At 39.6% G+C, this 26,989-nt stretch overlaps 1 long non-coding RNA gene across 1 annotated transcript in view; it reads left to right on the forward strand.

Moving 5' to 3' along the window:
• Positions 1–5,925: 5,925 nt before the first annotated feature.
• LOC139080074 (uncharacterized) overlaps positions 5,926–26,989 on the forward strand; it is a 39,963-nt gene continuing 18,899 nt past the window's right edge. Inside the window, exons 1-2 of the long non-coding RNA XR_011534233.1 lie at positions 5,926–6,144; positions 18,696–18,772. This is a non-coding gene — a long non-coding RNA (uncharacterized lncRNA). The remainder of the gene's footprint in view (positions 6,145–18,695; positions 18,773–26,989) is intronic.

The following is a 26,989-nucleotide window of genomic DNA, read 5'->3' on the forward strand; positions in this document are numbered from 1 at the left end:
CTCAGCAAAAAGAGGAGGATTGGCAGCAGATGTTAGCTCAGGGCTAATCCTCCTCCTCAAAAAAAAAAAAAAAAGATTTTAGGTGTGATTGTGATATTGTGGTTATACTTTTCTTCTTTTTCTAAAGAGTATTTATCTTTAGATATGCATAATGAAATACTTGTTGATTAAATGATATGATGCCAGTAATTTGCTTCAGAATAATCCAGTGGTATGTGCGAGGGGGCAGTGGGGATATAGACGAAGCAGGACCTGCTATGAGTGGTAACTATGGAAGCTGGATCGTAGGTGCATGCAGGTTCATTATAGCATCCTTTCTACTTTCACATCTTTGAAATGCTTTATAATAGAGAGTCTTTTTAAAAGAACCTATTAATTAACTTGAGTCTGTAAAGAAGAGGATAATCTCTCTTTATGTTTGGCCAAAAATGACCTAAAACATGCATGTAAAGCTTTAAATTTCCTTCTAAGTACTGGTTTAGCTGCATCATATTCGTTTTTATATGTGATGTTTTTATTGTCATACAATCTAAATATTTTCTCATTTTTCATACAAAATTTGCTTTGATCTGTGAATTACCTAGATACATGCTTTTAAAATGTCTAAATCGCTTTGGCATTTTATTGTTTGGTGGAGTTATCACTTTCTTTATTTTTAATTTTGAAGCCTTGCATTAAGACACCATGATGTTTTTGTTATTTTTCTTTGGATATTTTGCAATTTGCCTTTTGGCCAAACATATGGTCAATTTTTGTAAATGTTTCAAGAGTACTTAAAAAGAATATTTATTCTCTAGGGCTCAGCTCTGTACACACTCAATAAATCCAGCCCGTCTTTTGTTTTTTATGTATTCCACAGTAGTCCACCCTTATTCACAGTTTTGCGTTCCATGGTTTCAGTTACCCACGGTCAACTGTGGTCTGAAAATATTAGATAGAAAATTCCAGAAATAAACAATTCATAAGTCTTAAATTGTGCACCCTTCTGAGTAGCGTGAGGAAATCTCACTCTGTCCCACCCTGTCCCATTTGGGACGTACACCATCGCTTTGTCTGGCATATCTACACTGTATAGACTAACTGCCTGTCAGTCACTTAGCAGCCAACAGATTGACTGTTGTAGTACTGCCGTGCTTGTGTTCAAGTAACCCTTATTTTACTTACTAATGGCCTCAAGGTCAACTTCATTAGTAGTTATTATTGTTAGTCTGTTATTGTGCCTAATTTATAAATTAAGCTTTATCATAGGTATGTATATATAGGAAAAAACATATTATTTATAGGGCTTGGTACTATCTGTGGTTTCTGGGATCCACTGGGGGTCCTGGAACATATCCCTGGTAGATAAGAGAGGACTACTGTACAACCTTATAATTTTGATTCTGCTTAATCTATCAAATAGCACATGCTATGGAAGGTTAAGACTCCAAAAATTACTGTCTTTTTACAATTCTTTTTGGTAATTATGACAATATTTTCTTTATCATTATGTTCACACAAGTTTAGAAATGTATCATCCTGATGAACAGCTCCTTTTATCATTTGTAGTGAGCATTTTATCTCTCTATCATTCCTCCCTAAAACTCATTTTATATGTATCTATAATTTTTCATTCTAATTGCCATATCTCTTAACGTCTCTTTAATATTTCCATCTATTTTATAGATAATTTCCCCCACATTTATCTTCTAGTTCACTAATTTTTTCATTGATTATGTCTAATCTAACTTTCCACAGGTTTGTTTTGCTTGTTTGTTTTAGTGAGGAAAATTGGCCCTGAGCTAACATCTGTGCCAGTTTTCCTCTATTTTAGTATATGAGTCACCACCACAGCATGGCTTGGTGAGTGGTGCAGGTTTGCACCCGGAATCTGAACCTGTGAACCCAGGCTGCCGAAGCAGAGAGCACCAAACTTAACCACTACACCACTAAGTTGGCCCCCCAGGGTTTTTTTTAACCTTAAATGTCTGTGTTCTTTATTTCTGGAATTTCTATTTGATTGTTTTGCAAAGCTTTCTGCCCTTTTATCACAGGGTCTAAAAGTTTTGGTTCTCTTTTCATACCTTTATTTTAAACAGGCTTTCTTTATATTCTCTTTCAGATTGTTGTTCCATTAAACTGACTTCTCAGAATTGTAAACTCACCCTCTGTTGTTTCTGTTGACTCTCACTCATTGTTTCCTCTTGCAAGTTGACATTTTTTATAACGAGCTTATTTTTGTCAGGGCTTGGTTTTCTGTGAGAATCTTCTGTCACAAGGGTTGTGGTAACATCAGTTTAGTGCAGTGTTACATTTGCTCCTGCTAATGGTTCTAAACTTTTTTCCCAGATGACTTGGCTGTTCCAGTTTCACATCCTAAATTCAGGTGAGGTTCTGGTCTGTGGCTTTTGATACTTAGGGCTGAATTTTTTCCCTACAGATCCCCACACTGAGGCAGATAAGTTTCCTTGTTGTCTCTCTGTGCCAACGCGTGGATTTTTTTCTGGTCCAATCTAAGTGTCAAGGCTTTTCAAAGGGATCTCAGTTATAACTCTCCTTGCATGGACCCAGAGTCTCATCTCCTACCCCCACTCAAGCATCAAACTCAACTCCCTACGCTGCTGAGCCTCACATCCCACATCCCTGAAAGCATCAGTATTATTTGGTCTTAATTTCCAGACCTGATTCTAGCTCAGTTATGCATTATTTTTAAAGTATTTATTTAGATATACACCCACTTGAATTAAAGCATCATGAGGCCAAGGATTTGTCTGCTTTGCTCACTGCCATATCTCAAAGCCTGGATAAGTACCCAGCACAGAGTAGGAGCTCAGTAAATATTTGTCAAAAGAAACAATGAATGAATTTACCCCACCCTCCTATACGTGTGTGTGTATGGGGGGGGAGGGTGCTGCATTTCTACATGTTTATTGTCTAGTCAGCATGAAGGGGACATCCTACCTGTAAAAATGGGGGTGCATTCTACCCATCATTCACTGGATGATGTCCAGTAAAACCCTGATCCTATTAGTCCCCAGTCCAATTATCCAAACCCAGCCTCCCTCCTTTCTGCCTCTGTCTCCCATTTGTAGCCCACTCTTCTTGGTGAAAGCCCCTTACCCCAACTCTACAACTACACCCCGCCCCCAATTCCAGCTCCACATGAACGCTGACTCTCAAACCCTTCATCCGCCATCTCCTGCCCAGCCACAAACCCTGCCCCGACTCCCAGAGTGTCCTACCAAGCACTTGAGTCTAAGCATCATGAGGCCAGCGACGTGATTTTGTTCACTGCTGTGCCCCAAAGCCCAGAGGAGAACCTGGCACAGAGGAGGAGCTCAGTAAATATGTGTTGAATAAAATAGAGACTGAATGAATTTAAACACAACTCACACTGAAATACCATATGGTATAAACATACAACATGCACTTAAAAGCTTCTGCTTTAAAGTAAAACAAAAACAGCAGAAATATGCAGCCTAAAGGCTGGTTGTACAATTTTTAAGTGGCTTTTAAAGGGTTTTCAACATGTAATAATGTTTCAAGCTCCCTTGCCACTGTTTCCAACATAAAACAAAGTAACAGACAAAAGCTAGGAAAACTAAAATCTAATATAAAAAAGAATTAGGGGCCCCCCCAGTGGTGTAGTGGTTAAGTTCGTGAGCTCCGCTTCGTGGACCCAGATTTCATGGGTTTGGATCCTAGGAGCAGACCTATATACTGCTCATCAAGCCAATCTGTGGTGGTCTCCCAAATATAAAACAGAGGGAGATTAGTAAGATGTTGGCTCAGGGACAATCTTCCTCAAGCGAAAAGAGGAAGATTGGCAACAGACATTAGCTCAGGGTCTATCTTCCTCACCAAAAAAAAAAAAAAAAAGGAAAGAAAGAAAAGAAAAGAATAAAAATAGCAAGGAAGACTCTGCTGTAAAATTTAGACATGGCTTTAAAAAACTCATGTGGAAATCCCCCAGCCACAGTTTCCAATTAAAAACAAACTAATTAAAGTCCAAAAGTAAAAAATGCGTCTTTATAGAAATAGTCCACCACATTTCTGGACCTGAAGTAGGAAAAACGAAAAAAAGGAGGGCCTTTTTGGAAACTAAATTTTGTTTAAAGTCCTCTAGCCTCAGTTTCTAAACAAAAACAACAAACTTTTCAAACAAAATAAGCCAGAAAAATAGCTGCCCAAAGCCCCAAGGCAAAATTTTGCTAAATGCTTTTTAAAAATCTACCAAGCTCAGCTTCCAATTAAAACAAAGAATAAGAGGAATATACAAATATACGAACTAATTTTTTTCCTTCAAGAGGCCTCTCTGACATTTTCTGAAACCTTTCCTCTAAAAGCTTTTAAAGAAACTATTTTTTAAATGAAAAAATTCTCTTTTAAAAAATAACAACCTACCTTCTACTTGGTTGGAACCCCAATTACAAAGAGCTAAAATTGGATGCACTAAGTACGTTTCTCTCTCTTCTGACAGCTTTGAAATAAAGGCACATGTAAGTGTTTGGCTCGGCCTATGGGCCCCTCAGATTTGAGACCAAAAATGGATCCCTGTGCGCATGCTCCTGAGAGCTACCTTCTGGGGGCAGATTTTCCAAAGGCAGCTGTCAGGTGGCAGACAGCTCCATGCAGCTCCCCAACGTATTGCTTCATTTCAGGGGTCTCTAGGGTTCTGCAGTGAGCTGCCCTCTCCTGCTCCCTTTGTCAGTCAAGCATCTCTGACTCCCGGGAAGTCTTTTCTGAAGTCTGACTGCCTTCCTTCCTGCTTCAGTTGGGGCCGACTGTGCTGGTATCTGCCCTGGGGTAATCTGGGCCTTGTTCACGCCTTTCCTCTGGCTGACTCTTGACCTCTCTCCTCTCCCCTTTCCTTTATTTTGGGATTCAGAAAACTGCTTGTCACCGACAGTTTATTTTTTATTAAAAAGACAAAGCTTTAAAAAAACGTGTTGGTATTCTACATGCATCTCCAGCTAGAAATGCTCCAAGGGAAAAGGATCTGGGAAACCCATTCCTGGCTCCCAGAACGCAGTTATCAGAGGGGGAAAAAGATATTTTGATATCCTGTGAGTTTAATGTTGTGGAGAAATTAAATTACAGAGGACCAGGCAGGTGACTGAGCTTGGCGAGCCTTTCTCAGTTCCCGACGGAACTCCCTGGAGCCCTCTGAGGAAATCCCGGAGAGGCTGGGCCGTGGAGCGGCTGCCGGGCCCTTCGTCTCTATAATCTAGCGGTCTGCTTGTCCTCGGCTCCCTAGGGCATCTCTTTCAACATCAGAACAGAGACTGGAGATGAATGAAGTCTTGGGTCTTCGCAAGGTAGTGAGTTGGAACCAAGAGGCCTACAGAAACGGAGAGCTTGCAAAAGACTACCCCTACTGAAAGAAAGGACTAGAAATAAATCCGGCCCAGCGACAGGAGACAACAAGGAGGCAGGTGCGTCTTGCTCCTTCTGCCATTGCTCCAGGACCAGGCATCCCAAAACTCTCTGTTCTCCACCATTAGACAATCAATGGCCTTGTCTTGCTCTTGCGGAAACCAAAACCAAAATATAATATTATTTATCTGCTATTACTGCTCCACACTCCTCCAGGATGTATCTCTAATTATAATCAGAATGACTTCCTCACAGCCAACTGAGCAGACTCTTCCTACACTAGAAACGCTCTGAGATCACGCCACCCAGAGAAGTCCCGAAAACATTTTCCACGTCAAACGCTTTGTTTTAAGCTGTGTTTATAGGAACCAAGAGGGAACGTTACCAGATGGCCAAACTGCACAACCGGTCCAAACTAAGATGGTGATGGGGTGCCGTGGACCAGAGGAAACATATGCAAAACGTGCCGTGCGCCAGAAAGAAAGATCTGCGCATTCCCCAAATGCCCCTGCCCCGAGCGATGACGCGGAGAGCCCTCCCCCTTCACGTCTCATAAGAATCCTGCTCACCTTCAGTTGAGGGGAGGAGGTGTTTTAGAGCATGAGCTCCGCCTCCTCTGTTCCTTGACGGATGAATAATGTTTCTGCTGTGCTATTCCGACCTAGTCTTGTTCTATTGGCGGCAGCGGATCTGGACAAAAGGACCCACTTGCGGGTCACCGGTCCTTTAGGGCTGGGTACAGAGAACATGAGTATCTGTTCAGTGTCACAGCTCCAATTTCAGGACGTGGTAAGCATCTTTGTGTCTGATTATCTCTTACTCTAGTTCAGACGGTCCGTCCTCCTCTGTGTGTATGTAAATAGTTAACTTGCCTTTTATTAGAAATATATCTTCTCTTGAGGTGATTTATATACATTATCCTATTTAATTTTTGCAAGAGAGGTATTACCAACTCATTTTAGAGACAAGAACATTTAAATTCAACGAACACAGTGCTCAGAAAGCAGAGAAGCAGGATTTAAATTTGGATCTGTCTAACTTTAAAGTGCTTAACGTTTTTCGCCTATGCGCTTTTCCCTCTCTTATATTCTGTGCACAATATAAAATCCAGCTGAAGCCTTCCCACATCCTCAGCCAGGGGTGGACTGGAGCCGGCTTGTCGAAGCCAATTACGAGCATCTCCTCCCCGCTCCACGTTCAGTCGCTTCACGCTGGTAACTGGAAATGAGCCATGGTGGAAGTATTTACACCACAGAAATTAGCAAATACCACAAATCAGTGCTTTCCGGAGAGCTGACTGGTAAACATTTACCAGCACACCACCGTCTTCAAACGATAGTACACTTGTACTTTGTACACTTTAGAATTAATTATATGGTCTTTTAAATTTCACATCAATAAATCTTATCCACGCAGACCATCTAGCAGAGGAGTTAGCAGACGCTTCAGTCTCTTAGATTCAGTATGTGATAAAACAGAATTGGATTGCAAAACTGAGAATAAGATGCATTACAAAGTGCTAAACCTGCCAGCAGGGGGAGCCCAATTCCCAAACATGTGCTCTTTGCCTTCTCTCTTGCGGTACAGCTGGGATCCAAATGAATACAGGACGTGGCTTTCATAAAATTTGTCAGAAACTCAATCACACATTCGAAATAAATAGAGATAAAGACTATTCAAATAAAGTTATATTGGCAGAACAAATCTGCATTATCCATGCTGTTGGAAATAAAGGAGAACCTTGTACAAAACAAATCTAGTGGGAACATCAAATGAAGAACTCCGAATTTTAAAAGGTCACGACAGTTTTTTCAAAAAGAAAATCAGAAGTACAATGCATTTTGAATTCTCTTATCTAGGCCTTTTAGAATATATAAACGAGGCAACTTTTAGAAAGCCTATTAAAGTATTCAAGGCTCTTAAAATCCCCCCAAAAATATATAAATATAATGTAACTACAATCTAAATCTCAATATAGTCTTTAAAAATTTTACAAGATTATTCTAAATTCTACCTGAAGGAATAAAACAGCAGAAAGGCACTTAAAATACTGAAAAGTGAGAATAACTTTTACAAAAGGGAACTTGAACTTTCAGATTTTATATCATACTATATACAGCACAACAATTAACAGTGTGACACATGCCAAAACATACAGATCGAAAGAACATAATGGATTGTATAGACCTAAGTATTCGGGATTTGATTAAAGTGGCATATAAAGTTGGTGGGAAAATTGTGAATTATTCAATAAATAATGCTGGGATAATTATTTGGGGACAAAAAGTTGTATACTTACTTCTTACCAAGTTCTAAAATAAAGTGTAGATGGACTAATATCATATATATTAAATGATATATATATGTGTATATATCCTCCGGTGTTGTATTCTATGCATAGATATGTACATTTCTTGACATAAAACAAATGTACTTTGTGTGTGTGTGTGTGTGTGAGAAACATTGGTCCTGAGCTAACATCTGTTGCAATCTTCCTCTTTTTGCTTGAGGAAGATTGTTACTGAGTTAATATCCATGCCAGTCTTCCTCTATTTTTATTGTGGGACCCCGCCTCAGCATGGCTTGATGAGCGGTGCTAGGTCTGCACCTGGCATCTGAGCCTGTGAACCCTGGGCCACCGAAGTGGAACGTGTGAACTTAACCATTACGCCACGAGGCTGGCCTCTCAAATGTACCTTTTAAGCAAAAGGATCACAGGTGATCAGATTCATTTGTGATCAGCTCTCCAGGTGAATAAATAAAATCCTGCAAAATCACCGTATGAGTCAGGACCCTCTCTCTCATTCTCCACCGATTGTCACTGTTTCCCTCCGCAGCATGGTCTCATCTTTTACTACAGATAAGCCTTCTCCAATCATGGAGAAATGGCTGCCGACCAGTCCTGAGCATAGCGATCTAAGAGGAGACAGAACTTCTTTCCTCCAGCTTCAGTGAATAAAGTCTCAGGAATTTCTTTCTTTTCTTTTATAATTATGAAAAAAATCTGAACCTTCCCAGAAGTAGAGAAAATAGAGTAACAACCCCCAATGTGCCAAGCATCCTGCTTTAACACGGACAATTTTGTTTCATCTACTCACATCCCCTTGAATTATTCTGATGATTTTGATTCAAATATCAGATTTCAAATCATTTCACCCACAAATATTTCTGTGTGTACATCCAAAGGATAAGAACAATATGGTTCATCACACCTAAAATATTCATTGCAATTCCCTAATAACATTAAATATTCAGTCAGCATTTAATTTCCCCAATTATGTTATAAATGTTTTGTTACTATTTATTTGAATGCAGACTTAAACAAGTTCAAGGATATGTTCTAATTGGTTTGGTCTTGGTTATGTGCTCATATCTGTACTGGTGACAGTGACGTGTGGGCATCACACACTAGGATTGGCCAACTGTGGGTCATGGGTCCACACACACGGTCAGGTGGACAGGATTTTTGTTACAGGAGAGGTAGGGGCCTGGATAGGCACAAACAGTAGCCAGTATAATCAATACAACCCAAACTAGATCATTGTATAGTGTTTCATTTTCCAACGGACCTCATCAGCCTGCCCCTTATCACACTGAGCTGCACTTCCGGTTTAGTCTCAAATTGAATAGTAGAAATGAGCCACCCTCAAGAAGCCCCTCAGCCCTTTCTGAGAGTTTTCAGGGGTTCTTCTCCTGTGTGTTCCAGAATGAGCTTCTCTGTGATGTCCCCATGGTATTGTGGCTCTTTCGTGGCATTGCGTGGGTGACTGCGACTTTTACCCTAACACCCATGCTGGAGAAGGCACGCTGCGTTCTGATACAGTGACTAGGCACTCCAGCTGCTAGGAGAAGTGGTTACTCTTGTCATCCTGGGTCTACTGCTTACTAGCTATGGGTGAGTGTTTTCAAGTAGATTCCCCTACGGCCAATCCACCAGGGGTCTTTACTTAATTCCGATTTATCCCTCAAGTGCTAACACGGCTCGAGCTTTGTCTACATGAGTCTTCTCTCACTGTAATCTCAGGTCCAAGCATCCTCTTTAGTCTGCCCTGACTTACCATATGTTTGTCTTTCTCTATGTCTGCTTCCACAAGTGTCTACTCTATGCACTCTCAGTTCCAGATTGGTTTTATTTCTGGAATACTTCCTTTGAAATTAATATGTGCAATGATTCACCAATTAAAGATGAAATGTTTCCTGAAAATTTGCAAAAACTAGCAAGCATGACACATTGAATTATTTCAGATGGAATGGAAAAATGCCCAACAGCAAATTTCAGTTTCGGCTTTAAGGAGAGAGTAAATCTGGATCTGATTGGAAGTTCCTAAGATTCCACTTTGATTTTGATCCAGCCGCCTCTGGTAATTGATTAATAAAAGTCTGTAAATTTCTTTTAAAGGCTAAGATCCCAACACATTTATCTCTGAAATGAACCTATGAGATTCACAACATTCTCGGTGCTAGTTTCAATTTAGCAGTGCTCTGACCAGCTCCTCCGTTCTGATTCTCCACAGAGGTATTCTGCATTCTGTATCTTAGTAACCTGGTACAATTGTTCAGCCTAGCTTTGCTGCGCAGAGAAAGATGTGTCTCTTGGGATTCATAACAAATGGCAGGCCACGTGAGAAAGCCAATTTGCTGTTTCATTTGTGAAAAATTTATCAAGAAAATACTACGTATCTTATGAAAGAACTGAAGGCATGCATTGACAAGGTGTTAAAAATATTTGATGTTGTTTGCTTTCACTGGTAGTAAGTTTTGGATGCTGTAGACGAAGGGGCTATGGGTTCTAGAGTCAGACACTGGCTCAGAAGCCAGCACCACTTTAAGTTGTGTGTCCATCAGAATTAGTGTATTCACCTTGTATGTAAAATCAAGATCATGATAACCACCTCTGGGGGCTGGCTGTTCTGTTAATTGAGTTAAGGCACGTCAGTTGCATAAACAGTGCCTAGAATCTAGAAGATGCTCAATGATACGAATTCCCTCCTCTGAACTCATGGATTCATTAAATCCGCATTTCCCCAAGTGTCCTCTCTCAACACCAGTTCTCAACACCACGATTTCAATAGTTGTTACATAAAGAAAGAACTCTGTGATTAAATCTATTTGGGCAAAACTGGGTTTTACAAAGAGTAAACAGGTTATAGATTTTCTTTGTGTTTTTGTTTCCTTTTCTAACTGCAGGGCATCTAGGAGACTTTCATGTAGGTCTCTAGTGCACGGTTCCCAGTCTTATTCGAGTATCGAGTCCTTTTATCGTGAACACTAACAATCTGCCGGGCACATGTAGGGCAATACTGAGTGACACTTCATCAGAGAAACAGCTCCCTCATCCACGGCTGCTTTTCTTGTGCCCATACCACAATTAGGATGAGACGAGACAGATTCTCGTATAGTTTTTTAAATGAACTTTTCATTTTTTTCTTATTAATGTTAATATGCTTGAAGGAAAAAGACAATGGCTTGGTATAAACAAAAGACATGTTTCTCCTTTTATTAAAACAATCAGAGCCCGGATTTGGTATATGATAGCTATATGATATACTTACATATTTTCACAGATTTCTAGAAATTTAAAAAATGGAATAAACCCAAAAGGCTATTCAGTCTCATCCCTGCCAGGACAGGCCTCCTTTCATTAAACTGTTTTCTGACTCTTTTAGGCTAATAATTTTGTATGCCAGTTCTCAGAAATGGAATTTGCTGAGGTTGGCCCTGTGGCCAAGTGGTTAAGTTCACGCACTCTGCTTCACCAGTTCCGATCCTGGGCTCAGACCTACACACCACTCATCAAGCCATGCTGAGGAGGCATCCCACATAGAAGAACTAGAAGGACCTGCAACTAGGATATACAGCTATGTACTGGGGTTTTAGGGAGAAAAAAAAAGAAGAAGAAGATTGACAACAGATGTTAGCTCAAGGCCAATCTTCCTCACCAAAAAAAAAAAAGAAGAAGAAGAAACAGAATTTGCTTTTATAACCAAATCTGCAGTGGAATAAGGCTTTTTCTTTTCTCTAATTTAGAAGATATGAGGACTCCGTAAGACTCGACTACTTGGGGAAGATTCTCCCTACTTTCACCCTCTTCCAAATGAGCAGGAGAGAAGAAACAGCAGCTTCAATGCAGAAAGGAGGGGGCCAGGAGATGGGGGAGCCCAGCTGCCTTCATGGGCATGTACCCTGTGCAGTTTCATGGAAAGGCTATGGCCTGCTTTAATTCTCTGCTGTTGTTGTCTTGAAATTCTTCATAATTTTTCAACAAATGGTCCCACATCTTTATTTTGCTCTGAGCCCCTTGAATTATGTTGCTGGTCTTGTTGGGGAGAATCTTTGAAGAGAGCCTGTGACCCTTCCACGGTCTGACCTGGTGTGTGTTGGCTGACTTGAGCACTGACCAAGGTCATATTTGGTCAGAGATCTTGACCCAGATGCCACAGACAGAGAAAAATTTGATGCTACTAAACTGTGTGGCAGCCAAAGAACAAATTGAAGTGATAAATACATATTTTGTGAGTGAGCCTTTCTGAACTAATAAAATATTTGATTCATTATTCCTCCTCTGAAACTCTGTGTAACTTAACCTGAAAGGACAGCCTGGAGGTTATTATGCTTTTAATGCTAACCGACAATTTGCTCAGCCACCAATTTTCCTCAAGAAGCATTGCCATGGTGAATTCTGTCACACCTGCCAATCACTTCTACACTCCATTCATTTACCAGAGTAAGTAGTTGAATTCTACCCTAAAAGGAAATACAAAAGAGCAATCATTTTAGCCATCTTGATGACTCAGCCATTGGGATAAAAATGTTCAAAGCATCTTGAGGTCAAAACGATAATTCCACCACTTTAGATTCATTAAGAATATTTTTGGGCACTGTATATATGTAAAGTTTTCTAGGTGCTGCTGTTACATAGGAAAATTGCAGAAGATACACATATTCATAGAATTTGACTTTTTAAGACTGGAGTTTAGAGCATGGACCCAAGAGAAGACTGTGTGTTTCCCAGTCAGTTTCATAAGAGGGGTAAATAAAAGGGAAGAGCTTTCCCATTGGGCCAAAGTGGAAGAACCTATGGCAGAGATTGAAACGTTGCTTGTGGGCAGAGGAGAAGAAAATCAAGAGAATGTCTTGTCACAGCAGTCAAAATAGGAGCTCATCACAGATGGAGATGTTAGCAGTGACAAATGCATCACCACCCAGGAACCTGGGGTTGGACACCTAGAGAACAGGCAGAACATCTTTGCCTCTTTGCTCGATTTTTCTCTTCTGCCTGAGAAGCAGTCTCTCCTAATCAATCCTTCTGGGTTTTGATGTCTCCTGTGATCAGAGACTTTTCTACAATGAATGACTTTTTGATAACTGTTAATGGCCACTTTGCAAATTCCTTCAGATCTTTCTCTTTTGGGAGAAAATTTCTTAAAGTAGTATTTAGCAGGAAAAGCCACATGGATATAATTTTAAGTGGTTTATAACAAAACCCTGAAATAAAAAAGGTTACTAAGCCACTAGTGGATATTTTTTACTTTTTAGATATTTTGCTTATTCTGATAGCCAAAAATATACTTTCCCTCCACAGTGTTGTTCATATTTTGACTCCTAAAAATGTCATGTATAAGGTTACTTTATCTTCAGGTGTATTTTTTTGTCAATTTAATCTAATTTAATTTCCTTTTCCTATTCTTAAATACATATTCCATTTGTAGACATTATTCTTTGAGAAGGGCTATTGGCAATCTCTTCCAATCTTTCTGAAGAAAGGGGTCTTCAGTTTGGTTAGCATGCTGGCTTTTCCAGAGGGTTCTATGAAATGAGCCTGCACATCTTTGCCTCTTCATATTTTATCCTCTGTTCAGTAGCTGATGTTCGGAAGAGACAAGAATAGCCCTTTCTTGGTTTGGTTGAACTGGAAGGTTTTCATGGGTGGCTTGCACCCATTCCCAAGCGCTATTTTGACTTTGGCTAATGGCCCGAGTTATAAAGTATTTTGCAGGCTGCTCTTTGCGTGGGCATCCTCCTCCTGTTTAATTACAGAGCACAGAGGAGAGAGGAGGGTAGTTCTGGCGAGCAGCCTACAGATGCTGAGAGCCAATGAACCATTTCTGCAACACCAACTTTTCTTCTTCACTCAAAATCGTTCTTCAGCATTGATCCCAAGCTAGACTTGATTCCTCTTTTGCTTTTGTTCTGTAATAAAACCACAGGCGCTTGTCGTCTACCTTTCTCAAATGATCTTTTTCACATTACACAACCTATGCAGTCACAGTTTACTGAAACTATATAAAATTATCGTGTCCTAAAGAAAGAACTCAGTTCCTGTTAGAGTGTCACCATCAGGCCATCAGATTCTGAGTCTCACTTGAATACCTCTAAAGGATTTGTGAGTCAGATGTGCCAGGAGATAATTCGGTAGAACCCTCATATATATTTTTGGTTAGAAACATATATATTTGGCTGAGCAGATCCTCAGCTGCTTTATGATTTCTAGAAAGACAGTTCCATGATAGAAAAACATATCTCAGAAAATTATGTGTAACAATGACCTTTCAGAACCATGGGCAAAACCAACTGGATTTGGAGATGGTGTCTTTGTGTTCATTTAAAACGGTTTCGGAAACTCACCTCAATTCATTTTTAATTTATGGGTGACAATGGAGTTCTGTACCGTGCCTGTTGGACTATGGAAACTTTAGGTAACTTCTCTGTGTGTTTTGTATACACACTTGTGGAATTTAAATAGATACTTCATTTTGGGGATGCATGAGAACTTAAAAGTCAGTTCCATTTAAATTGTGCCTCTTTTGCCTTCAAGCCTGAGAGTATTGGGCTTAGTTACCCGCCCTCATGTGGATGGAAAGATGGTCTCTCCACGGGAAGCAGTGTTGATGTGAGAGGGCACGGGCGTTGGGAGTCAGACAGACCTGGCCTTGAACCCTGGCTCTTTCCTGGCCGTGTGACCTTGAACAGCCTGCATAACCCCTCTGAGTATGTTTCCTCTTAGTCACACTCTTCATGTTAAGTGTGAGAACTGGTGAAGTTACTGTCTATAAAATGCTGAGCACAGAGCCCGGAGCAGAGTGGCCCTGTGGTACCAGCCATACTGCACATCAGACATGGTGGAGCTTTTAAGAACAACACGTGCCCAGGCTCTAGGCTCAGAGAATCTAAAACAGCGGACATGAGGAATGAACTGGGCCTGAGTAGCTTTTAAGATGCTCCACTGGTGATTCTGGTAGACAATTAGGGTCTGTGTATTCAGAAGCACTGTCACTAGGTCACCTACATTTAGGATTGTTACGTCTTTTTGATGAATTGACCCTTTAACATTATGAAATATCGCTCTTTGATCCTGGAAATATTCTTTGTCCCACAGCCCACTTTGTTTGGTATTAATATAGTCGCTCCAGCTTTCCTATGACTAGTATTTGCATGGTCTCTCTCTTTCCAGCTGGTTATTTATAACCTATCTGAGTCTTTATATTTAAAGTGAGTTTCTTGTGGACAGCACAGAGTTGGTTCTCCTTTGTCAGCCAGTCTGGCAATCTATGCCTTTTAACATGGAAATGTCCACTTTACATTTAATGTAATTATTATAATGTAATGTAATAATTTGATTTGATACTACCAACTGAGTATTTTGTTTTCTGTTGGCTCCATCTCTTCTTGGCCTCTTTTCTCCCCCTTTTCTGACTTCTTTTGAATTAAGTGCTTTTCAGTGTTCAATTTTGTCTATTGATTTATTCAGTTGTTGCCTTATTTGGTTATACCTCTTTATATAATCTTTAGAGGCTGCTCTAGAATTCATAATATGCACCTTTAACGTCACAGTCCATTTTCAAATAATATTCTATTACTTCATATGTAATGTAAGAATCTTACAAGGGTTTAATTCCATTTTCTTACTCTTATCCTTTATATAATTATCGTCATACATTTTTGTTCTACATCTATTATAAACCACATTGTTATTATTTTATTTTAAACAACTACCTTTTTAAATAATGTTTTCTTTCATTTTTAAAATCCTATCTTTTTAAAATGAAAAAGAGAATCTTTCATATTAACCCACACATTTAAATTTTTGGCACTCACAATTCCTTTAAGTTGATTTCAGTCCTTTCCTGGAATGATTTTCCTTCACTGCATTGCTTGTAGTGCAGCTCTGCTGGCAATATGTTCTCTTGCCTTTTGTTTGCTTGTCTTGGAAAAATACTTTGTCTTCGTTATTCAAAGATTTTTTTTTACTGAATATAGAATTCTGAATTGAGAGGTTTTTCTGTTTTTTTCAGCATTAAAAATATATTATTCTCCTGCCTTTTGATTTGCATTGTTTCTAAAGAGTGATAATTATAGTGATAATTACAATCTTTATTATCCTGTAGATAGAATAGGTCACTTTTCCCCCCTCTGGTGGATTTTAGGCGTTTCTCTTTACTGGTTTTCAGAAGTTTGATTAGAGTGTATCTTGGTGTGATTTTCTTTCTATCTATCTGGTTTGGGGTTCTCTGAGTATCTTGCATCTGTAGGTTGATATTTTTCACGCATCTGTAAATTTTGGAGCCATTATTTCCTTCTGATTTGTTTGTGCTTCTTCCTTTCTGGGACCCATATAGACGTATGTTAGGCTGCCTGATATTGTCCCAGAGGTCACTGATGCCTGTTCATTTTTTTCAACCTTTTCCCTGTGTTTCATTGTCTATTGCACTGTTTTCACGTTTGCTGATGTTTTCTTCTAACCTGCTGTTAAATCTATCGGAGGAATTTTTTGTTTCAGATATGTGTTTTTCAGCCCTGCAAGTTCCATTGGCTCTTTTATATAATTTTCATTTGTCTTCTCAGTAGGTTTATGTTTTTCTTTAAATCCTTAAACAGATTTATAATAGCTCTTTTAAAGTCCTTCTTTACTAATTCTGGATCTATTTCTATTAATTGATTTTTCTGTGGGATATAGATCATATTTTCCTGCTTCTTCAAATAGTTTATTGGATACTAGACATAATGAATTATTCCTTTGAAGAGTATTGAGTATTCTATTGTCAGTCAGATAATTTACTTGTGGACCAACTTTATCTTTTTGAAGCTTGTGTTTGAGCTTTATTAGGGTGGATCTAGAGTAATCTTAACTAGGGACAACTTGTCCTAAGAAGTGGCCTTTCTGAGGTCTCTTCTGAATGCTCAGATACTCAACAAGGTATGTCTACTCTGGCTGGTTGGAAATCCACTGTCTCTCCGCCCTGCGTAGCTCTGATATTGTTCAGCTCTTAGCTCCCTACTTGTTGCTCCTTCCCTGATAGCTGGGATTGGCCCAGCTTTCTAGAGTCTCACCCTATGCACGTGCAGCTTCATGTTCAGCTGAAGTCTCAGAGGGGATCCATTTGCTAATTTCTGGAGCCCTTTCTCGGTGTAATTCCCTCTTCTTCTGTGCTCTGCCTGCAAATTCCAGCTGCCTCAGCTTCCTTGAACTCTGGTCTCTGTCTCTTCAGCTCAACCAAATGGCCATGGCCTACCTGGATATTCCTTCCCTACATCACAATCGTGAAAAGACCTCCAGCCAGCAAGCTGGGCAGTCATTGTGCACTTGGTCTCCCTTCTCTCAGCCATCACGGTTCTGCACTGCCTATCGTCCAATGTCTGAAAACAGTTTATGTATTTTGACTAGCTTTCCAGTTGTTGGCCATACTAGCAGTAGTTTGGTACCAGTTACTCCATCATGGTTGGAAGCAAAGGTCTTCAGTCAAGTCTCAGAACCATCTGCTTGCTGACTCCTGCATCCTCCGCCCCTCTCCCAATACCTGGAATACAGTAGGCACTTGACAATAATATCTATAGAATGAATGAATTCATTATGATCCACACTGGCCTAGGCTAACTTTGAAGTGGGCAGAACTTGCAAGGGACAGTTTGAATTACCTGGACCACCTCTAAAGTTGCAAGCTGGGGAGAGGGTATGTGGTACAGTTGTTGGCACAATTACCAGTGTTAATGATCACTGATTCCCTTGTACAAAAATAAAAGCAATAATCAAAATGGATACCACTGGGGCTGGCCTCGTGGCTGAGTGGTCAAGTTCACATGCTGCACTTTGGCAGCCCAGGGTTTGGCAGTTCCAATCCTGGACACAGACCTACGCACTGCTCATCAAGCCATGCTGTGGTGGCATCCCACATGGAAGAACTAGAATGACCCACAACGAGGAGATACAACTATCTACTGGGGCTTTGTGGAGAAAAGAAAAAAAGAGGAAGATTGGCAAGAGATGTTAGTTCAGGGCCAATCGTAAAAAAAAAAGGCTACCATTTATTTCAGATTTACATGTATTGGGTCTTGTGCTTGATGCTTTTCATGTTATTTCATTGAATTCTCACAACAGCACATGGTCATGGTCATTCTCATTTTTAAGGTGAAGAAACAATGGCTCAGATAAGTTAAATAACTTATCCAAGGTCACTCAACTAATAAGAGGGAGTTGAATTTGAATCTAGACTTTAAGATTGCAGAGTTTACGTTCTGAAGCATTATGATGTCCCGTTGGTACCAAACTTCTGTTACACTGAAGGGAGATCCATAGGGAGATCGAGAACATAACAAAGATAAGTGGCTAACCATGCCAGAAAACTTCATCTTCTGGTGAAGACAAGTGAATTGTGATATTTTTCCTTGTCTCATGGGTATTGGGGTAATAATAATGGAAGGAATTGGAGAAGATTGAAACTGTAAGGATGGGATGGTGACAAACCTTATAGGGAGACAGAGGACATGATCCTTTATAACTAATTATAAATCCACCTAAAATTTGCTATTTCCTTACGTTGTCAAGGTTGTTAATATCTAAATATATCTGAGGATGCTAGAACCAACATTCAAAATGGATGAAAACCAACTGAATTAATAATCAAATAAAAGTACCATTTGCTATAGAGAATATTCTTTATTGAAATTTTTTCAGTGACCTGAATTTAATCAGATAAAATTCTTTTTGGATACCATTCTAATAGAGCTTTTGGAATGGAAGAGTTATAATTTGAAGTTTGTACATCATTCTAACGATGGAACACAACGTCTTCAACTTAGTTATTTTTCACAAGCCTTTAAGGTACAACGTTTTAACTATATCTTAAAACATAATTGTAAGAAATTTATTTTGAAGGGAAAGACTCTAAGTAAATACCACTCTAACTCAGATTAATGGGGGTAGTCAACTGAATTCGTGAAAATAGAAATAATTAATTCATTTTAATTTTATCATTTTCAATGGCAAAACTAATCAGAACATATTATCCACCTTTACACTGTTTCACCATTAGACAGTTTGTTTATGCACCTCTTTTGCTTTGCAGACTTTTCCTATGCCATCGGCTTCATCAGGGGCCCTGTGACCAGAACGCAGCACTTCTTCTCCACCATCTTAAGCCAGGTACCTCTCGACCATGATTCATGAACCTCTGCAATCTGTGTCCCAGACTTCCAGGAGCACTCGATTAGGAGACTCGTGAGATCAAGAGAGGGCTTGGGGTGCGAGGGAGAGACCAGGAGACACTGGAGGCAGATGAAGCTAGAGAAGGGGGTGAAATTTTCCAGGGAGGACATAAAAAAAGAAAAGAAAACTTGGACATAGGCCCAGAAAATGTCAGAGTTTAAAGGGAGAAAAAGAATAATAGGAGTCCATAAAGGAAATTAAGAAGAAATCATCAGAAAGTTAGGAAAAAGTAGGCTTCCCAGAAGTCAAGGTTAAAGAAAGCCTTAAAAAAATTTTCTTCAACCAAATTTATATTTCTGGTGAGATTGTGGTCATGACATTTCTGGATAAATAAATTGCGAAGACAGGGTGATTATTTTTTCTTGTTTTTTTTTTTTTTCCCTGGGAAAGATTCACCCTGACTCAACATCTGTTGCCAATCTTCCCCTCTTTTTTTTCTCCCCAAAGCCCCAGTACATAGTTGTATATTCTCGTTTTAGGTCCTTCTAGTCCTACTATGTGAGCTGCCACCACAGCGTGGCTACTGACCCACTGAAGCAGAGCACGCCAAACTTTAACCACTAAGCCATCAGGGCTGGCTCGACAAGCTAATTTTTAAAGTTCTTATTTAGGGTGATAATTGAGATCCAGGAATGTTGATTGATGTTTGCAAAATGTCTAAAACTTGCTTATTTTTGGATGCTATACAGAGTCAAACAAGCAATAGAAGTCCTCCTATTTCTTACAGGTAATTTCTTTGAAAAGATACGAAGGTTTTCTTAAAAGGTTGGGAGCCTATTAGCCTCATATTGATCAACAGACTGCATTTATTTATTTATTTATTTTTATTTATTTTTAAAGATTTTATTTTTTCTTTTTCTCCCCAAAGCCCCCCGGTACATAGTTGTATGTTTTTAGTTGTTGGTCCTTCTAGTTGCGGCATGTGGGACACCGCCTCAACACGGCCTGATGAGCAGTGCCATGTCCACACCCAGGATTCGAACTGGCAAAACCCTGGACTGCCGAAGCGGAGCGCATGAACTTAACCACTTGGTCACCGGGCCGGCCCCTGCATTTATTAATACATTGTTTCCTGCCAGCATTTTGACAAAATCAGAAATAATAGATTCCCCTATCAAATTCACATCTATCACTTCCTATTCTGCCCATTAAAAAGCACAGTTGTGGATGTCAAGAAAGCTCTGCCATCCATCAGAAGATTTTTTGCATTTGCTAGAGTTAAAATAAACAAAAAATCAGTCACTTAATACTCTTAGTTGGATGAGAAGGAAAACACCAATGAATCAATTCTCTTTTCTTCCTGCTCTGCTTTCTATCAGTCATTCAACAAATATTTAAGAATGTCCTTTGGTGACAGTCACTAAGCTAGAGATTGGGAAATATAAGTGGATAAGGTGAGATAATGACTTTCAAGAAGAGACGGATGACGAGGGAGCACCTCCATTTGCTGTGGACCCTGTGTGTGCCAGGCGCTCTGCTAGGCCCTGTATGTACCGTATCACCAGGCAGATCCAGGATTTAGGGGTCTTCTTTAGCAAAAAGAATACAAAATTACAAAAACAAAACTAGGTACAGGGCCTTAGAAGAGGCTTGAATCAGATCCCATCACTTTCTTACCTATAGACCTATAAAAAACATCCCTTTCACACTGGGAATAAAATCTAAACTCTTTACCTTGGCCTTTTATCATTTGGTCCCTTGTAGACGCCCCCTTTGGAGCCCTATATTAAATATGGAGTGCATTTTCCCTATTTGAAGTATCAACCAAATTGGCGTTTGACTGACAGAGACAGGGAAGGAATCACTAGCTCAACAGTTCCCAAAATTCGGTCTTCAAAAGCCTATGTGGAGGACTCTTTTCACCAGAGGAGAGCCCTGCCCCAACCCAGTGATGCTGAATCAGTGTCTCTGTGGGTGTGGTCCACGGAGACGCACTTTAGCAAGGGGCACCCCCAGAAAGTCTGATAAAGTTTAAGATCACTGCTCTAAATCTAGACACAGGATTTCAGTTTGAAGATCATTAGCAGCAGAACTTTGGTTTATATTAATTACAAAGAGAAAGATGAAACAGTGAACATTTCTCAACTGTGGGCTGTTCATAAAAATGACTGGGCCCCAAGCCCCTTCCTATTTCCGTCCCGGATTCGGATGTAACTGATCTGAGTGGCCTCTGGATGTTGTGTGCCCTAGATAATGTACAGTATATTTCGATGAGATATTGCAGGAAGTAATCCTAACATAAGACCAGGATCCTCAGTAAAACCTGGAGTGGTCTACTGCAACATTCCACTCGTTCATCCAAAATAGCACTTTGAACCAGCAATGACATTTGTTTTACAGCTATTATTCTAGGATCTCTCAAGGCTTGTAAATTTTTGGAGGGAACACATAGTGGCCACTGGAAAAGGATTAGGCAGGGAGACTCCTTGCTAGAAAAAAGTGGTGAAAAAGAAGTAAGATAGTATTTTGATTTAAGAGAGAGAGAGCCCTGTTTTGTGCCAGCAATGAGACTTCATTCTTTTCAACTCGCTGCTTTTGCGACATTCACTGAAACCCATATCACCAAAACCAGCCTCATCAGCAAGTAGACTATTTTTCTCTTATTTAGAATGGCAAGTTCCACCTACCCCAAGACAGATGGCAAACTGGTCATAAAATACAATGAAAATATTAGAACAATATTAACAAATGTTAAAAGTAGAGACTTTGATGAACCCTCTACGTACTGGTCAGCACCAACGACCATCCACCCAGGGACGAGTCTTTTCCGTTCACTTGCCTCCACTCTCTTCATCTTGAAACAGATATAAATATGGAAAAAGAACTAAAATCTCCTGATCTTTCAGAAAAATCAGTATCATGAAAGAGCCTCACCAAACTTAGAAGAGCGAGCTGTGGAAGTAAAACTACCAGAAGAAACAGAACAGTGACCAGACGAGGCAAGAACATCAGCTCTGATCGAGAAACAGTTCAAATAACGCAAAAGATTATTCAAAGAAGGGAACTTTTTGAACTTTTAATTGAATAAGTGGCTTTTGACTGCACCAACGTGCAAGTAAAGGTGACTTTCCTTGTGTCTTCTGTAACATCGTTAGAGACCTTGGGACTCAGAACAAATGTCAGGAGTTGCATATCAAAATAAGAATAAGCTCAGTTAATGGTGAGCCTTTTCTATTCTATCCGTCCTGGGTGCTTGAATCTTGACTGTAATTTTCTGTTGAAGCATCACGATATTTGCTGGCAACAATGTCAAGAGTATTGGAATTTTAATGTGAGGCTCTTAAAAGACAAAACCAGAAGCTAAGACAATAGAAATATAGTTGGTAAAGATACATTTTGAAGAAAGTAATTGTAATAAGACTATAAAGTTTCCACATGAGCCTATATGTCCTCACACAGGGAAGCGATCAGAGAGTACTGTTGCTAATAGCTTACTATCCCAAATCTAGGCAATCCTAGGCCATAAGAAGACCTAAACCTTTTCAGTACCCACTGGAGAAAGGCCTATGACGACTGTAATTTTCTTGAAGATGTCTCCTTTCACCCTGTACTCAATCTCTGCATCTCTCAAGATAACAGACATACATTTTCTCCCTCTTCCACTCCTTTTCTCCCTCCTTCCCACAGATCGAGAGACTTAAACTTTAAAAAATTCTAAATTCTTTCCCATTTAATAAAAATGTCTTCCACATTTAAACCTACTGAGAAATAAGCATGAAGCAGGAAATGTGTCTGTTACAATGTGAAAAAGAAGTAAGCATAACCCTTTGGGAAAGAATTAAAAATAAAAATAACTTGGCAGGATTGACAAGTCCAGCAAACTATGCTAGCAATAATGAAGAGGGCTTTTGTTGAATAATACATAACGTCTTCAGCTCAGATTGTTCTCCCCAGGTTTCTTCATTTTCCTTTTGTACATAGACATAAATTAGTTATCAGAATTGTTCTGCTGAGGATGTTATTCAACAATCAGATGTAGAGTTTCAGAAAAAGTCTGACAGGAAGAAAGACGGTGGAGATCCAGTCCTCCCTGGAAACCAGAGTATCCTTGTGATCTGGACCCGAGGAAATTCACCAGGACTCATTTCTCATCCATCCTAATTATTGAACTAAAACACCTGGGGGTATCTAATTGTTTGAAAAAATGGCATTATTAGGCTCCTTGCTATTTGAACTTCAGTCCTGCTCCAAGTAAAACAGAATGAGATGTCCTTAAGAGCAGGCAGGAATAGTCCAACACAGAATGGATAACTGAAAACCCAACCTTCATTAGGATTTCAAAGCTAAACCAAAGATGACTGATTCTCTGTTTCTTTGCCATCCAAGTCAGACTTCCAGAACTTTCCTGCAAATACATGGCATCTCTCTGATCTGAGATTTTGTCATTGTCAGCCCTACACGGTCTCTTACGTCCTTTGTTGGTGAGTGTTCTATCGATATTGAGCCCAGGGGCAGACATGGATTCGGCAGGACTGAGACTAAAGGAATCCTCCAGATTACTGTCTTCCACTTTGTCGTGTGTTGGTTTATTATGATTTCAAATCCACTTGTTGATGCCTTAAGTGAAGTTGTTTTGGTCTACGTGTTTGCGGCTGAAAGGACAATGTTTTGACCTAAGAGTGAAGTTAGCTGTGTCAAGATGTCACCCTTTTACTTCTGTGGCTGTTGATAAGCACTCAGTAACTTAGCTGGTGATGGGCATCGCTGGGGGCTGATGGTAAGAACATGTGAAGAAGCAACTATGGCTAAGGGACATTTAACCTTTAAATACCAAGAGTTTGCGAGGACTTACCAAGAGCTTTCCCTCTGGGCAGGACAACACTTTACTGACCTAAATAGCTCTCCAAAGATCTGGAGACACTTGTTCCTGCCATGGCCAAGGCAACTCTTTGGTCAACAGTGCTATTAAAGCAGGCAGCAGTCTCAAGAAAAGGGACATCTGAGGGTCCTTGGAGTGACAACCTTCGGAGCAGCCTATCTTGCCTATCAACAGTTGCCATGGTTCCCTAGCAACATGCTCTAGCAACAGGGGACTTCTGTTTTGCACTGGCAGCTCAGCTCCGATGGCTAAGCTTCCTCTCCCTAGTACCTACTCATAAAAAGGTATGCCTCAAAATAAATTTGGACTTTATTCCTTTCATCTCCCCTTGCCTGGAACAATAATGTGATTACTCTGTCATTGGTTTGGAGTATGTTATGTAATTTCTTTGTTGGCTTATTAAGAGACATTATTCTGTATGCTATTGACTTGTGAAATTGTTATAATTCCCACAGTGAACCTGTGTTAAATAAAGTATTGGCAAAGACAGTCTCAGCCTCTGAGCATAATTTTGCCCCCTAAAACAAAACACACCTCTACCAGTTGGACTAGTGATAAGACATTCACTAAAAGATTTATAGAAAACAGAATAACAGTGAAGAGAACAGTGAAAGAAAATAGAGGAAAAACGAACCAGAAGAAGTGAAGAACCTATTCATCTTTCGAGAGTTGTTTCATGACTCTATAAACCGTTCCGAAATCCCTCCTTATCCCAAGGGGACTGGCCTTCTTCACTCGAGGTCCACTGCTTCCCATAGCCCCTTCTATCAAAGCGTTCATAACCCTCTGCTGCATTTATTATTCACACAAAATGAAAAATTTCCATAAATGAAGCATTGAAAGAAAGGAATGAATACACAAAGAAAAATAAAGACACTTACTGTTCTTGCGCTGAGGTTTCTTCCCAAAATAATCACAGCAAATTGAGAAAGGACCACACTCAAAAAACACAGTCTTACTATTGTGAATTATCTTAGTCTGGACGTTGAAGGAAGGTCTCTCTGCCCAGTTTTTAAATAGAGCGTCAACCCCATTTCAGTGATTTGCTCTGACTCTTGTAAGGCATATAAACTTGGTGTTTCTATTTATTTCTAATTGGGACTTTGCTGGAGAGAGAAATGTTTTGTGTATAATTAGAATAAACTCCCATTTATACAGAGAATCCATATAGAAAGACGACTTTGAATTTTTGAGTGCTACTGAATAAAGGCACACTACCTCCCATCATCCTGATGTTTATAAGCTTTTCAGAGACGTGACAACAGGAAAAGTTATGTTCAATATCAAATGGTAATTGTGTTTTAGTGTGCCCAGTTATTTGAAATCTGTTATCTATCTATAAAATTGTATGATGAAATGACTAATTCGAATATGAAAATATGAGTATACCACTGTTGGAAATAATGGCTCTCCATGTATTTTAGATTTTAATAAATGAATGTGTAATTAACCGTTAAAGACAAATTCAACAGTAGTTTAGTCATCATAGACCATCTGTTATGTTTGTGCACTGTCAAGTTACAGCAAGTTTAGAAACTATAAATATTTCAGTTGTGTTCTTCCCTCGGGACTTCTGTGGGTGTGGGGGTGTGTGTGTGTGTGTGTGTGTGTGTGTGTGTGTGGTGGGATGACGATAAGAAGTAGGTTAAAGGGAGGGATTGGTGTTCCAAATTGGGCATAGAAGGGGAGGAAGGATCAGAGTTTTGCTCCAATGCTTTCAAGTGAATTGATTTTCTCATCTCACACTCTTTTTTCAGAACTCTTTCATATTATTGAATCTTTGAAACACCGTAGAACAAAAATGTTTATTTAATATACACTTATATTGTATACATTTTATTTATTTATTTATTTTTTGAGGAAGATTAGCCCTGAGCTAACATCCACTGCCAATCCTCCTCTTTTTTGCTAGAGGAAGATCAGCCCTGAGCTAACATCCATGCCCATCTTCCTCTATTTTATATGGGGATGCCTACCACAGCATGGCCCGATAAGCAGTGCTAGGCCCACACCCAGGATCGGAACCAGTGAACCCCCAGTCGCTGAAGTAGAGTGTGTGAACTTAACCCTGTGCCACAGGGCCAGCCCCTACGTTATATTATTTACAATAAAATATTTCTGAGTAACTGCTCCTCTAAAGTTAAAACTCTCTGCCCATTTTATTTAAAAATGAAATCCTCCCATGTTGGTATTTTGATGTTGTTTTGGGGGGATCTATCTGTCTATCCAGAAGATTCTATAACAATATACTGGAGCATAGCTCTCAAAGTAGGAATCTAAATGTGTAGTCATGGGAGTTTGAGGGTTCTTTGAGAAATGTTAAAATTTTTTGTTTTCATTTCATTAGAATTTTTCTCTTAAGGAGGCAAATATTTCTTTAAAAGGATACAGAATGCACTAACCACAAGAGAAAAGATTGATCAATCTGGACTTCATTAAAGTCAAGAACTTCTTTTCACCAAAAGGACACCATTAAAAGAGTGAACAGGCCCTCTGAAGACTGGGAGAAGATATTCACAATACATATATCTGTCAAAGGACTTATGTTTAGAATAGAAATCCTACAGTTTAATAAGAAAAGGAGAACTCAACTTTTAAAAAATGGGCAAAAGATTTAAATAGGCATTTCACAAGAGGATATCCAAATGGCCAATAAGCATATAAAAAGGTTCTCAACACAGTCGTCAAGGAAAGGAAAATTAAAACCACAATAAGATATATTATACGCTCTCTAGAATAGCTAAAATTTAAAAGGTTGAGAATACCAAGTCTCTCATGCCCTGCCTATATGACTTTATTTTTTTTATTTTTTATTTTTTAAGATTGGCACCTGAGCTAACAACTGCTGCCAATCTTTTTTTTTTCCCTGCTTTTTCTCCCCAAATCCCCCCAGTACATAGCTGTATATTTCAGTTGTGGGTCCTTCCAGTTGTGGCATGTGGGACGCCTCCTCAGCATGGCCTGATGAGCAGTGTCATGTCCACACCCAGGATCTGAACCAGAGAAACCCTGGGCCGCAGAAGCGGAGTGTGCGAACTTAACCACTCGGCCACGGGGCCGGCCCCTGATATGACTTTAAATTGTCGCAGTTTGAAAATTTATTTAGCCATGTCTACTAAAGTTCCACGTATACCTATCCTGTGACCCAGGAATTCCACTCCTGTTTACCCTAGAGAAATAAGTATATAGGTCCACCAAAAGACCTCTATAAGACTTACTCATAATAGCTCAACAGGAAATATGTCATCAACAGAAAGAGATAAATAAGTTTTGGTATATTCAGAAATAGAAGTGGAATATAGCAACACATCAATGAAAACTACATGTGACATGGT

The sequence above is a fragment of the Equus przewalskii genome, chromosome 28 (genome assembly GCF_037783145.1).
Source record: "Equus przewalskii isolate Varuska chromosome 28, EquPr2, whole genome shotgun sequence".
NCBI lineage: Eukaryota > Metazoa > Chordata > Mammalia > Perissodactyla > Equidae > Equus > Equus przewalskii.